Genomic DNA, 12,013 nt, shown 5'->3' with positions numbered 1-12,013 from the left:
GTTTGTTTTTCAGTTTAGAGCATGACACTCACTGCACTCGGTATGTGTCCAAAGTGTTCTTCCTTGTTTCATAAGATTTAAGGATTCTTTCGCTGTCAGGACAGAACACAATGGCACTTGAAAAGCTAGAAGGCAGAACTCTATATTGCAGCCCCAAACAAAAAGGCTGTCAGGCAGGACCATACAGGGAGGTGCCTTTGGAGAGGGTAACTGAAAGTTGGTATGCATCAAGCAGAGTCCTGTTACTCAGCTTTCCCAGGTTCCCTGAGGGTTGGCTTATTTGAATAATTTTGGTGGACCCTGGGGCATAGGGATTGCCCTGGTTGTGTGCTGCTTGTTCCCTGGGCTGATACTTAGGGTTCCTATCTATGAAAGCCCAATAAAGGACGTGATCGAGGTGTGGACCTAATGAACTGTTCAAGAAGCTACCTGGCCTTTTTCAGGATATCATAACTGGGCCAAAAAAGTGCAAACACACCAACCAACCCCAGACTAAACTGTATTATCGTCCTTAAAAGGAATCTTGGCACTTGTTGCCTTAGCTGACACCCAAAGAACAACCATACCTTCCTCCAATAATTGTGTTAAAAGAAAGTTTAATTTCTCTAAAATTGTGTCCAGCATGGGAGTAAAATGGGACTGACTAAATGTCCAGATAGTTGAGATTAGAATAAATGTATATATTTCTTCTCATAAAAGATCCGATCCTAATCCTGAGTCCTTGCAAATCCTCATCTTTACTAATCAACAAACCTGATAAATATTGATTTGTACAAGGCCTAAAGCCATTACATTGCATTTTCCCGTTTTTAAAATGTGTCATGTGGTGTCTCCTGGATTGGATGGGAGCCCCCAAAAGTGGGGTGACCATTGATTGGGTGGAAGCCAGTGACACACGCTGGTGGTGAAAGAACTCACCTGAGGCAAAACAAAGGAGATAGAAGTTTAGTGGATACACTGGAAGGGAGCAGTGGACAAGACAGCAGAGTCATTGTCTGCAACAAGGCAGTGGGTGGGGGCTTTATTTAAAGGAAGAAGGTGAGGCAGCTGGGGACATAATGGATTTTCCCTTCTTTGGTTTGTGTGCATGATTGTAAATAGCCCATTGGTTAGTCAGGGCTTATGGATATTTTGAGGTGGGTCGCCTGATGGGCTGTTAGTACACAGCCAGGTGGTACTGTGGGCCCTTTTTACATTCCATGGCTCAAGTCTGTTGCCTAAAAGCGACCTCTACATGTCACTCCTATTATTTTCCATGCATTTCACCTGTTTCTAAGTACGTCATTATTGTGGTAACTTTATTCTACACTTTATCTATCCTTATGAGCATTTTTGCCTTTATTTTATTAAGTCATTCATTATATTTATAGCAGAATTCCCTAACACTACCCTAAGAGATTTTAATTTTTTTTATGTTTCTTTACTTTTGAGAGAGAGAGAGAGAGAGAGAGAGAGAGAGAGAGAGAGAGAGAGACGGTGTGATTGGGGAGAGGCAGAGAGAGAGGGAGACACGGAATTAGAAGCAGGTTCCAGGTTCTGAGCTGTCAGTACAGCGCCTGACCCATGGCTTGAACTCACGTACGGGGAGATCATGACCTGAGCAGGTCAGACGCTTAACTGACTGAGAAACCCAGGTGCCCCTACCCTGAGAGACTTTAATTTGTTGTTTTTGTTGTTACAATTGTTTTCCTCTCAAATTCTTGAGAAAAAAAAGTCCTAAAATGTCGTTTTCTGTCCTTTATCGCTATCGTGATGAGTATTTGCTGGCTTCTTCCACAAAAATGATCATATATTATGATTCTTAATTTTTCTTGAAGTTTTCTTATAAGATAAATTTATAAAGTTATATTTCATCAAGAATTTGCTTAGTTGAAGGAGAAAAACAAAGTTGGAAAATTGATACTATCCATCAAGACTTACTATAAAGCTAAGTAATCAAGACAAGAGTGATATTGGTGAAAGAATAGACAGATCATTAGAACAGAATAGAGTGCCAGGAAATAGATACATACATACATAGTCATACGGGCAATGCACATAAATATATATACAGTCAATACACATACACATACATACAGTCAAGTGATCTTTGATAAAGAAAGGAGGACAATACGATGGAGAAAAGATAGTCTTTTCAACAAATGATGTTGGAACAACTGAGCATTCACATGCAAAAACTGAATCTACACACAGGCTTTAAACGCTTCAAAAATTACTAATAAATCACAGACTAATTATAAAATATGAAACTATAAAACTCCTAGAAGATAATATAGAACAAAATCTAGATGGCTTAGGGTAAAATGATGATTTTTTTAGATATAACACTCATGGCATGCTCCATCAAAGAAATAATGTATACACTGGGCTTTGTTAAAATTCATAAAAATGTTTACTCTGGGGTGTCTGGGTGACTCAGTCAGTTAAGTGTCCAACTCTTGATATCGGCTCAGGTCATGATCTCATGGCCATGAGATTGAGCCCCGTGTTGGGCTTCATGCTAAGTGTGGAGCCTAAGATTCTCTCTCCCTCACCTCTGCTTTCCTCTAAATAAATAAATATATAAATAAATAAATAAATAAATAAATAAATAAATAAATAAATTTCCAAGGTGGGAGGGAAGGTCTACTTTGTGAAAGACAATGTCCTAAGATTAATAAGGCAAGCCACAGAATGGGAGAAAATATTTGCAAGATGCACATCTTAAGAAAGACTATTATCCAAAACATATAGAATCCTTAACATTCAAACTTCAGCAAATAAACAATATGATTAAAAAATAGGGCAAAGATCTTAAGTGACACCTCATCAAAGAAGGTATACAGATGGAAAATAAGCATATAAAAAATGTCCTGTCCCATACATTATCAGAAAAATGAAAATTAAACAATAAGATACCACTCCACAACTCTTAGAATGGCCAAAATCAAGAACACTGACAACACCTAATGCTGGCAATGATTCGAACAAGAAGAACTCTCACGCATTGCTGGTGGGAGTTAACGTGGTACAGCCACTTGGCACTCCAGAAGTGAAGTAATACTGCTTTTTATTTATTTTTGTTTATTTATTATAAACTTACTTATTCATTTATTTTGTTTTAAATAATTTATCTTCAATGATATATCAAATAGTTCATCGATCTGGAATCGTTCTTCATATTTTTAGACTACTCTTCTCACTACTCCTCAAAAAAATAGTGTATTAAAAAAAAAAAAGACTTGGCATCTCTACACTGGGACTGGTTCCTTAGCAGCCATTCTCTGTCCAACCAAATAGCCGATTGGTAATTGGAACCAACCAGAGCTGCACTGGGGATGGATGGTGACAGTGTTACTGTGATAAATATGATAGAGTGATAGATGCTTCTCCACTATCCATTCTATACACTGCTTTGGAGGAAGTCATGTTATACTACCTCATGATGATACTGAAGACAGCATGAATGATCAAGAAGACATAAATGGTTCAAAGTAAAGTTTCAAAGAGAAACACATATATTTTCCTATTGGAAATGTACCTAGGATGATGAAAAGTGCCATACCTCAAATGGGAAAGATTGGAAAAGATGCCCAAGAATGTGTTCAAGAATGTATGAATTCATTAGCTTTATTATAGGTGAAGCAAGTGAAAGATATCATCAAGAAAAATGGAAGACAGTGGAGAAGATATTGTCTTTTCCATGTCTACCTTAGGCTTCAACAGTTATGTAGAACCGCTAAAATTATACATTCAGAAGTTCAGAGAGGCTATGAAAGGAAAGAAAAGAATTGGGGGAACAGTCACAGCTATAGAAGGACTAAGTGAAGAACTTATAGAGGAGGCATTTACCAACCAGTTACCAGCTGGTCTAATAACCGCAGATGGTCAGCAACTAAATATATTGTGGTTTTTTTTGTTTGTTGTTTTTGTTTTTGTTTTTTTAGGGGAGGGGCAAAAGTGAGCGAGGGGCAGAGAGAGGGAGAGGGAGAGAGAGAGAACAAAGTGGGGCTCACCCAGGGCTCATGTTTTTACCTTAAGTGGGGCTGGAGCTCACCAGAATTGGGGCATCAGCTCACCTGAAGCACAAGTCAAGCTCACCCAAAGTGGGAGTCATGCTCACCTGACACAGGCTCAAACTCACCAACCGTGAGATCATGACCTGAACCGAAGTCAGATGCTTAACGACTGAGTCACCCAGGTGCTCCCAAAATGTGATTTTTACAACATCATATCAACAGATTTATGGTCTTCAGCAAATTCAGTTTTCACGACCTGAAGAAATGGTGGAATGGGGAGTGTCAGAGAAGCAAAAGAGTCTATGTGATTCTGGGACAGACATTTAGAAGGAAAAGAGGAGAAAAGATGTTTTCGTATAGTAAATAGCTATAATGTAGCTTTCTGATGCTTGATTAATTGAGGTGTCAATTCTTACTTGAGAGAATCCTTTTCATGAATGATTTTAAAGAAAAAATTGGATTTGCAAGGTATAAGATATTTTTGTTTTGTTTGAGAGTTTGTTGCTCTGTATGACTCCTGTATGCATGGTATATTGCAATTTGTTACTGACAGTGATTTGTAGATAGTTTCTTACTTTCATATTGAGTCATGTTTCTTTTGTAATTCAAGTAAGCAGCTAAGTTAATTCATGATGTTTGTTATCTTAATAAAATATAAGGGTCGGGTTCACTTTGGGAAAAAAAAAGTAAGAATTTCTCAAAAATCAAAGTCAATAAAATGATGAGAATGTAACTTAGCTTTTGAACAGCTGTTCTAAGTTCACAAATAAGTCTATAGGCTCAGCGATTTCCAATCAGTTTCTAATCAATAACTAATCAACCTCACTTCTATATCTATAATTTATGTTTTAATTTGTAAAGCAAGATTTTATTCCTTTTGTTTTGCTTCTCTTTTAACCATTATTTTGTAATCTAGTATTTTTATGTGTCCGAGGCATAAAGGAGGTAATAATGTTTGTGGAAATGCTGAAACAGTTTTCTGGTTCAGATGTTTTAGTCATTAATATTTGTATATTTTTATTTTCTTTGTGTTTATGTGCTTGTTTGATTTTCTTTTAGAAGGAGCTGAGTGACTGAGTTATTTAACGTTGGAACAAAATTTAGAGTCAATTTCCAATAGATGAAATGTATAGTACCAATCAATCACTTGATTTACTTCGTATGTTCACCAATATTTATTGCATAAAAAAATCCATGGCTATCTCAAATCCACTTTTCCAATTCTTTCATATTTACATATACCTTGTCTTTAGATAAACAAAATATCTATCTCAAAGTGTACTCAACATGTTAATGATCAAATGCAAACAGTATAGCATAACAAATAGTTCATAGTAAAAAAACTAAGTCAACTACAGACTTTTTTTTTAAAGAAAGGCTTCTAAAATAATTATCTGAGTTCATTAACTACTACATTTCCAGAAAAATAGTTCAATACTGAATATTTTCAGAATTCAAGGCAAAAAGGAATGTTGTTAGTGCCTGCTAAGAAACTTCTATGTACAGATCATTAAGAAAGTTTAGAATGGATACTATTCACATGAGTCCTAGCAGAAATTACATAAGTAAGCCTTATGTAAACATGCAATAGTAACCATGAATAACAAACCTGTAGGATGGTATAAATCAGTTTTCAAAGAGGTGTCTTAATTATCTTGAAATTTGTAAGTGGGACCTGCTATTTAATTCAGTCAAACCATTTTTCTGATTGCAAAATTGAAAACAAAAATCAAAATAAAACTAAACTGTTAAATCCTTAAACAGTTCACAAGTGAAATTTTACACTGATATTTTGTAGATCATGATTGTTTTATTCTTTCTTTACTTGTACTTGAATTCAAGCTTAGTGAAAATGTTAGATTTCCTCTTAACACAGGCACACTCCTTTATGCCTTCCTCAGTGCTGGAGAGAGGACTGGGCCCATGTTAACCTTCTCTACCTCACCACTCAAGTCTTCTAAATTAAAGCTGTATTACAGTTGATAGTGAAAATTTCACTTGCATTTTCTGACAAGACTGACATGTCACACTGACAAATTTCCGACTAAAGAGTAGCACATATTTTTCCAGGATTTTTAAAAATGCTTTCCTAAACTTTATGAATAAATTAGAGATATGTGCATTTTATTTTCTGCTCTCTACTTCTTCCTTTCATGTTATTTTGGATCTATTTTCTAACATATGGTGTATGGCCATATATAATAAAATTATAGAGAAGTGTGTCACAAAATTTGCATAGAAAAACCTATTTTCATCCATATGATTTGATACTTAATTCATTAATTGGTATGTTAGGAAGGTGATATGAGTATTTTTTAAAAATCTGTATAAAATCAGTTAAATAGACAAATAAAGCTGATGTCTATAGCCAGAGGAAAAACAGGTCTAAGTAGTACCAATATGATGAGCTTAATTGAAAATGCTTCATTCACTTCTCTTTATATAGCCATGAAGCTAGTAGCATTGGCTTATTATTTATCCTAATTACATTACCATAATTTTTCTCTTTTTAAATGACTTTCCAAAATGTAAACAGGAGACACATTATGCCACCATGTTTACATGTCATAGAAAAATCTAATATTGTAGCATGCTTTGGCCAACAATGTCTACCAGAGAAATACTATGTTATAAATAGTCCATAAAACTTTAATAATCCAATATTAAAGAACTTATGTTGAGCAACAGCAGAACAAAGTATGGTTGGTGATACATAAAACATTTAAATTAAAACTTTTCCCCCAAATCAATGAAGTAATGTATATAGGGAATCAAAAGTTTACTCTGGAGTGTATTCCCATTAATGTTCACAACTGCAGATTTGGTTATATTTCATAGGCTTTCCTGGAAGGGCAACTAACCCTCACTGACCAGATGCCATCAAATTTAATTTTTAAAAAAAGTATTGAAAGTATACTTCCCATAATTGGGTAAAGTAAGCTGAAGCTGAAGACAACTTTTTAAAAGGGTGATTTATTGAGGCACGACGGACATATAAAACCTGTAGATATTTAACATATACTAGTTGATGTGTCTGAGCTAAATATACATCTGTGAAACCATCATTACCATCAATGCTATAAACTCACTCATCACCTGTGAAAGTTTCCTCCTTTGTATATTGTTTGTTTTTTCCTTTTGTGGCAAGAGCAGTTAACATAAGATGTACACACATAAGTAAGTTTATAATACAATATTTGTCTACAGAGACATTTAATTGATTAATAGTAAAATGCCCAATTATTAATTAGAATAAAGTGTTACAGCTAATAATTGTTAAGTAAAAATGTGTCAGATTCTATGCTAGGTGTTGAAATACGAATGATGCCTCAAATACTTTTCCAGATGAAGAGATGAGAATTCAGGTTTACTAGTTTTTATTTCAAGATGCCTGTGGAGATATCTAAAATGCATGTGCCCATTATAAATTGGTTATATGTGAAAAATCTGATTTACAAGTCATATTTACAGTGTCAAGAAATACCGATTTACAAATCATATTACAAAGATGACCTTTGAAGATGTAAAAGTGGATGAGATTTCTGTGAGAGAGTACAGTAGAAAATGGAAGAGAGTTCAAGTAAAACAAGGAATACCATCACTTAAGGATAAGTGCAGATGAGAGCATCTTTGAATAAAATTGTGGCCAATAGTAGTACATGAATTTATCAACCATTTTGTATAAGTGACTTATTTTTGAAATTATTTTTACACTTAAATTTAGGAGGAGAGTATATGGAAGAAGCATATTTGAACTGGAATACGGAAAAAAATGTGTGGCTTACTCTTTGAAGATATTTGTGGACAATGGCAGTAGGTAAAGTACAGTTGTTTGAACATAGCTAAATGGTACATCTGGTGGAGTGTATGTTTCCCCTGATATTAAAGTATTTGGGTATATTATATATATTGGAGGGGCATGTTTTAAGGAGGTGATGGGGCTTTAGAAAAGAAGAAATAGTCAACAGAACCAAGTAGAATGAGTTGCCACTATGCCATATTACTAACCCATAATAAACCATTTTAGCATATTGCTTTCTAATGTATTTAACCTATCTTCACTTAGTTTTTGCATGTATGTACTTTGAAAATAGTCAAGTCTTGTGGGGAATACCTATGTAAGTTGTAGTCAATAGCACAATTTTCAGAATCAACTGTAATTACTTAAGAAACATTTATACCATAAAAGCTGATCATTTGATTGTGACTAACAAATATTAAAACAAAGTGCATGTTTAGGCAGATTCTTTTAACTTATCTTACTGAAAACAATACATGGGAAATATTTGAAAATACTTTTTAAAATATTTTGTGATCTACTTTTATTCTCCCAAGTTGTTTTTCTCATAGTTCCATATTCAATTTGTATTTTAAAGGAAAATTAATCTGTATGGTTCTGAATTCTTTACAACTTATCTCATCACACTGCTTTGCATGAGCTATTTTCTATCTGTAAATTTTCTAAATCTCTTAAAAGCCCTTTATTCTATGTTGCACAAAACTATTTTATCTACAGTTTAAGTCAAGGCTGAAAGGACTCAAATTTCTTTGCAAATGAAAAGCTTATTGAGTTAGAATGAGTTGGAAACACTTCCTATTAAAATGCATTTGAATATATCTGAAAATTGTTATACCAGAAAACAATTTGTGAATTTTAACTTATTCTGAACTTTTCCCCAAAATATTTAGAATAATATGATTGTTAACTAAAAATATGTATATTTCTTTGAAAGTACAAGTATTTTCTTCCTCAGTCCAAATATGGATGTTTCTGATTTATAATAATTGGAATCATTTTTCACAATGCATTGGACTGCTCAGAATAAAATAGCATTAGTTTATAGGCTCAACACAACTGTATTTTGCTTTATTTTCCTAAATTTATGAACGCAATGTATCACACTACCTAATACCACTCAGAAATGTTCCTCCTCTCAATTTCTATATTATTTACTGCTTTCATTGTTTCTATTCTTATCATAGGCAATGTTAAGTTGTTATTTCCACATTTTACCCCTTTGCTTTCTTCCAAAATATAAGTGAATTCAGTACAGATTTGTTCTTTACTTCTTTTTTGAAATTTTTTTATGTTTATTTATTTTTGAGAGACAGAGACAGAGCGCAAGCGGGGGAGGGGCAGAGAGAGAAGGAGAGACACAATCCGAAGCAGACTCCAGGCTCTGAGCTGTCAGTACAAAACACGATTTGGGGCTCGAACCCACGAACCCTGAGATCATGACCTGAGCCGAAGTTGGACACTAAACTGACTGAGCCACCCAAGTGCCCCTGTTCTTTACTTCTTTGTATTCCATAAATGATAAAGACCATAGTTTGTGACTAAAATTAGTACACTAAGTCATTAATTTCTCGTATTCTATTTATAGCTAAATATTGAGCTTGGGATCCAAGTATGGTAGTTTTAATTACCTGTGATTTATTAGTTATTAGTGCTTCTTATCTGAGCAAAGGATTTCTTTATCCTGAGATACATTATCAACCTGAGTGAAAAAGGTGGCTGAGCCAAGGATGCTGTGTTTGCATAAAGAACTGTGGAGACTTGTAAAGAATTTCAATTTGGCTTAAGGAACATAGACAATGCTGTAAATATAAATATTGTATTTTATTTTATTTTTAAATACCATTTTAAAAATGTTTATTTATTTGTTTTGAGAGAGAGAGAGAGAGAGAGAGAGCGAGCCAGGGAGGGGCAGAGAGAGAAAGAGGGAGACAGACAATCTCAAGCAGGATCCAGGCTGTCAACCCAGAGCCCAATGCAGGGCTCGAACTCAGGAACTATGAGAAAATGACCTGAGCTGAAATCCAGAGTCAGATTCTTAACTGATTGAGCCACTCAGGCTCCCCAAATTATAAACATTTTACATCATCGCTTCATGTCTCTCATTTTATTTTCTCCCCAGCCCTCAGTGATTCATAATGTGCAAGATGGCATGTGGTTCACAGTTACACACACATACACACACATGGAGACAGAAGTGAAAAGAATTTTTCTAGAATTTCTATAACTTCATTAGTTCAAAGCATCTGCAGTAGTATCGGCAATGGTTTCAATAGAAACAGATACAAAAACTTTGATATATGTATCAAATCTGTTGCTAATTAGTTAATAGTTAATTATAGTAACATATCAAAAACAGCAAGAATATCATCAGTCAGCTCATATCACTGTCATTTACTTGAAAAGGCAAGGAGATTAAGTGTTACTATTCTAGGGAGAAATATCAGTACTATCTGCACCAAATATTAAAAACTGCAGTGTGGATTCCATAATTTATTTGCAGCAATATTGTTTTCAGCAAAATAGTTGCTGTTTCAGGTAAGTGTGGTGACTGAAAATGCCACCAGATAACGATACAGATGGATAAAGTGGCTGACACCAGAAAATATCTAAAAGAACTATTTTTCAGAGGAAAAGGTAATATCCCCTGTTTCAAAATGACTTGAAAGAGGATGGAACTTTCTAAGAGTGAGAAAAGAATTTCAAAATGTTTCTGATTCTTTCCAGGCTCTATTTTTATCTTGAAACTGTTGAAGACTAGGAAATAGTCTGTTTAGGAAGTACCAAGCAAAAGGAAAAAAAAAAAAAAAGCGCAATTTACTAACATTCTTCTGGGTGTAAGAGACATGGAGATTAAGTAGATTTATTCCCTGTGCCTCCAATGGGATTGACAGAGGCTTAAAGAGATTTTTAAAATATGATGTTACGTGTATTATAATAGAATACAAATGTTTCTAGTCTTTGTGAAACTCATACATATCTGAGCTGTTAAAGATGAATAAAAGTTACAAAGGCCAAGAAAGCCACCTAATCAAAGAGTGAAAATGACAAGAGCTAACATTCATTTAGTGCTTTCCTGTGGTTGAAGCTCTTCTAAGCACTTGACATAGATCATTCATTAAATCCTCAAAACAACTATATGAGAGAATCCTATTACAACAGTTTTACAGATGGGGAAAACAAGTTTTAGAATAGTCACATAAATTGTACAACATCAGAAAACTAATGGCAGAAGAGATGGACTGAAAACCCAGGCAGCCTGACCCCGGAGCCAACACTTAACATTTTTCTACTAACCAGGTCCTGGAGAACAAAGTCAATTCACCCTACAATATTCAAATTATTTCCGTCAGTTATTTAAACATTTTTAAAAGTAGGTACAACACTGCGAGATTGATACTCAATATGTTATGGTTTTGTGCTGGGAAATTCTGAGATGGCATAGGACTAAAGACTGGAACATTGTTTAGAAATAATTCCATATGAAATACGTCAGGGTCTGATTTATGATACAGCAGTGAGTAGAAAAGGGGATAGAATTGAGATATGGAGATTAAAATTTCTAGGAGTCAATGTTTTATCAGGTGCAGAAAGTAGGTAAAGGATGAAAGAGGATTGGGTAGATGATGTTAAATTTAACTGACAGAAGAAATGCAAGCCTAATAAACAGAGTGTGATTTGAAAGGTGGGACAGGACAAAGTGATTTGAGTAAATGGAGACTGAAATGTCAGGTGAACATTTACAGTTTGTGCACAACAGACAGTTCAATGTATAAGTCTGAAGTGGAGGGAAAGAAAAGAGTTTGTGAGTTAGATTTCAATTCCTTTTGTTTAATGACTATTACTGAGCAAGTAGTATATTCTGTCAAAGTAAGACAGATAGATGGAAAGACTGGTAGGAAATCATCCCTGTTTTCAAGGATCTAAACATCTATGAAGATTCATCAGTCTGTGGGTGGAACATGAATTACATTACCTTAGGATAACGTTAGATGGAAAGGCAGAATGGACCAAGTGCAGAATAAAGTGCATGCAATAAGGAGACTGATTAAAACAGTAAAATGATTAGAAGAAAACATAACATCTGGGTGTAATGGTAGAAGGATTAGAATAAGGGAAATCTCAACAGTGACCCGCACTGCACAATGTCACTATGCAGCATGCTTTTCAGTACTTCTCTCTTGGTTCTTAGTTAGCAAAATTTATCTGCAATCTTAGA

General features: G+C 34.6%; 1 pseudogene; it reads left to right on the top strand.

Moving 5' to 3' along the window:
• Window positions 1-874: 874 nt before the first annotated feature.
• LOC131514046 (nuclear transcription factor Y subunit beta-like) lies at window positions 875-5,075 on the top strand (annotated as a pseudogene).
• The last annotated feature ends 6,938 nt before the right edge of the window (window positions 5,076-12,013 follow it).

This window comes from Neofelis nebulosa, chromosome 1, assembly GCF_028018385.1.
Source record: "Neofelis nebulosa isolate mNeoNeb1 chromosome 1, mNeoNeb1.pri, whole genome shotgun sequence".
In the NCBI taxonomy this organism is placed as follows: Eukaryota; Metazoa; Chordata; class Mammalia; order Carnivora; family Felidae; genus Neofelis; species Neofelis nebulosa.
Note: the sequence above shows the minus strand (reverse complement) of the source record. Positions and strands in the feature narration are given on the sequence as shown.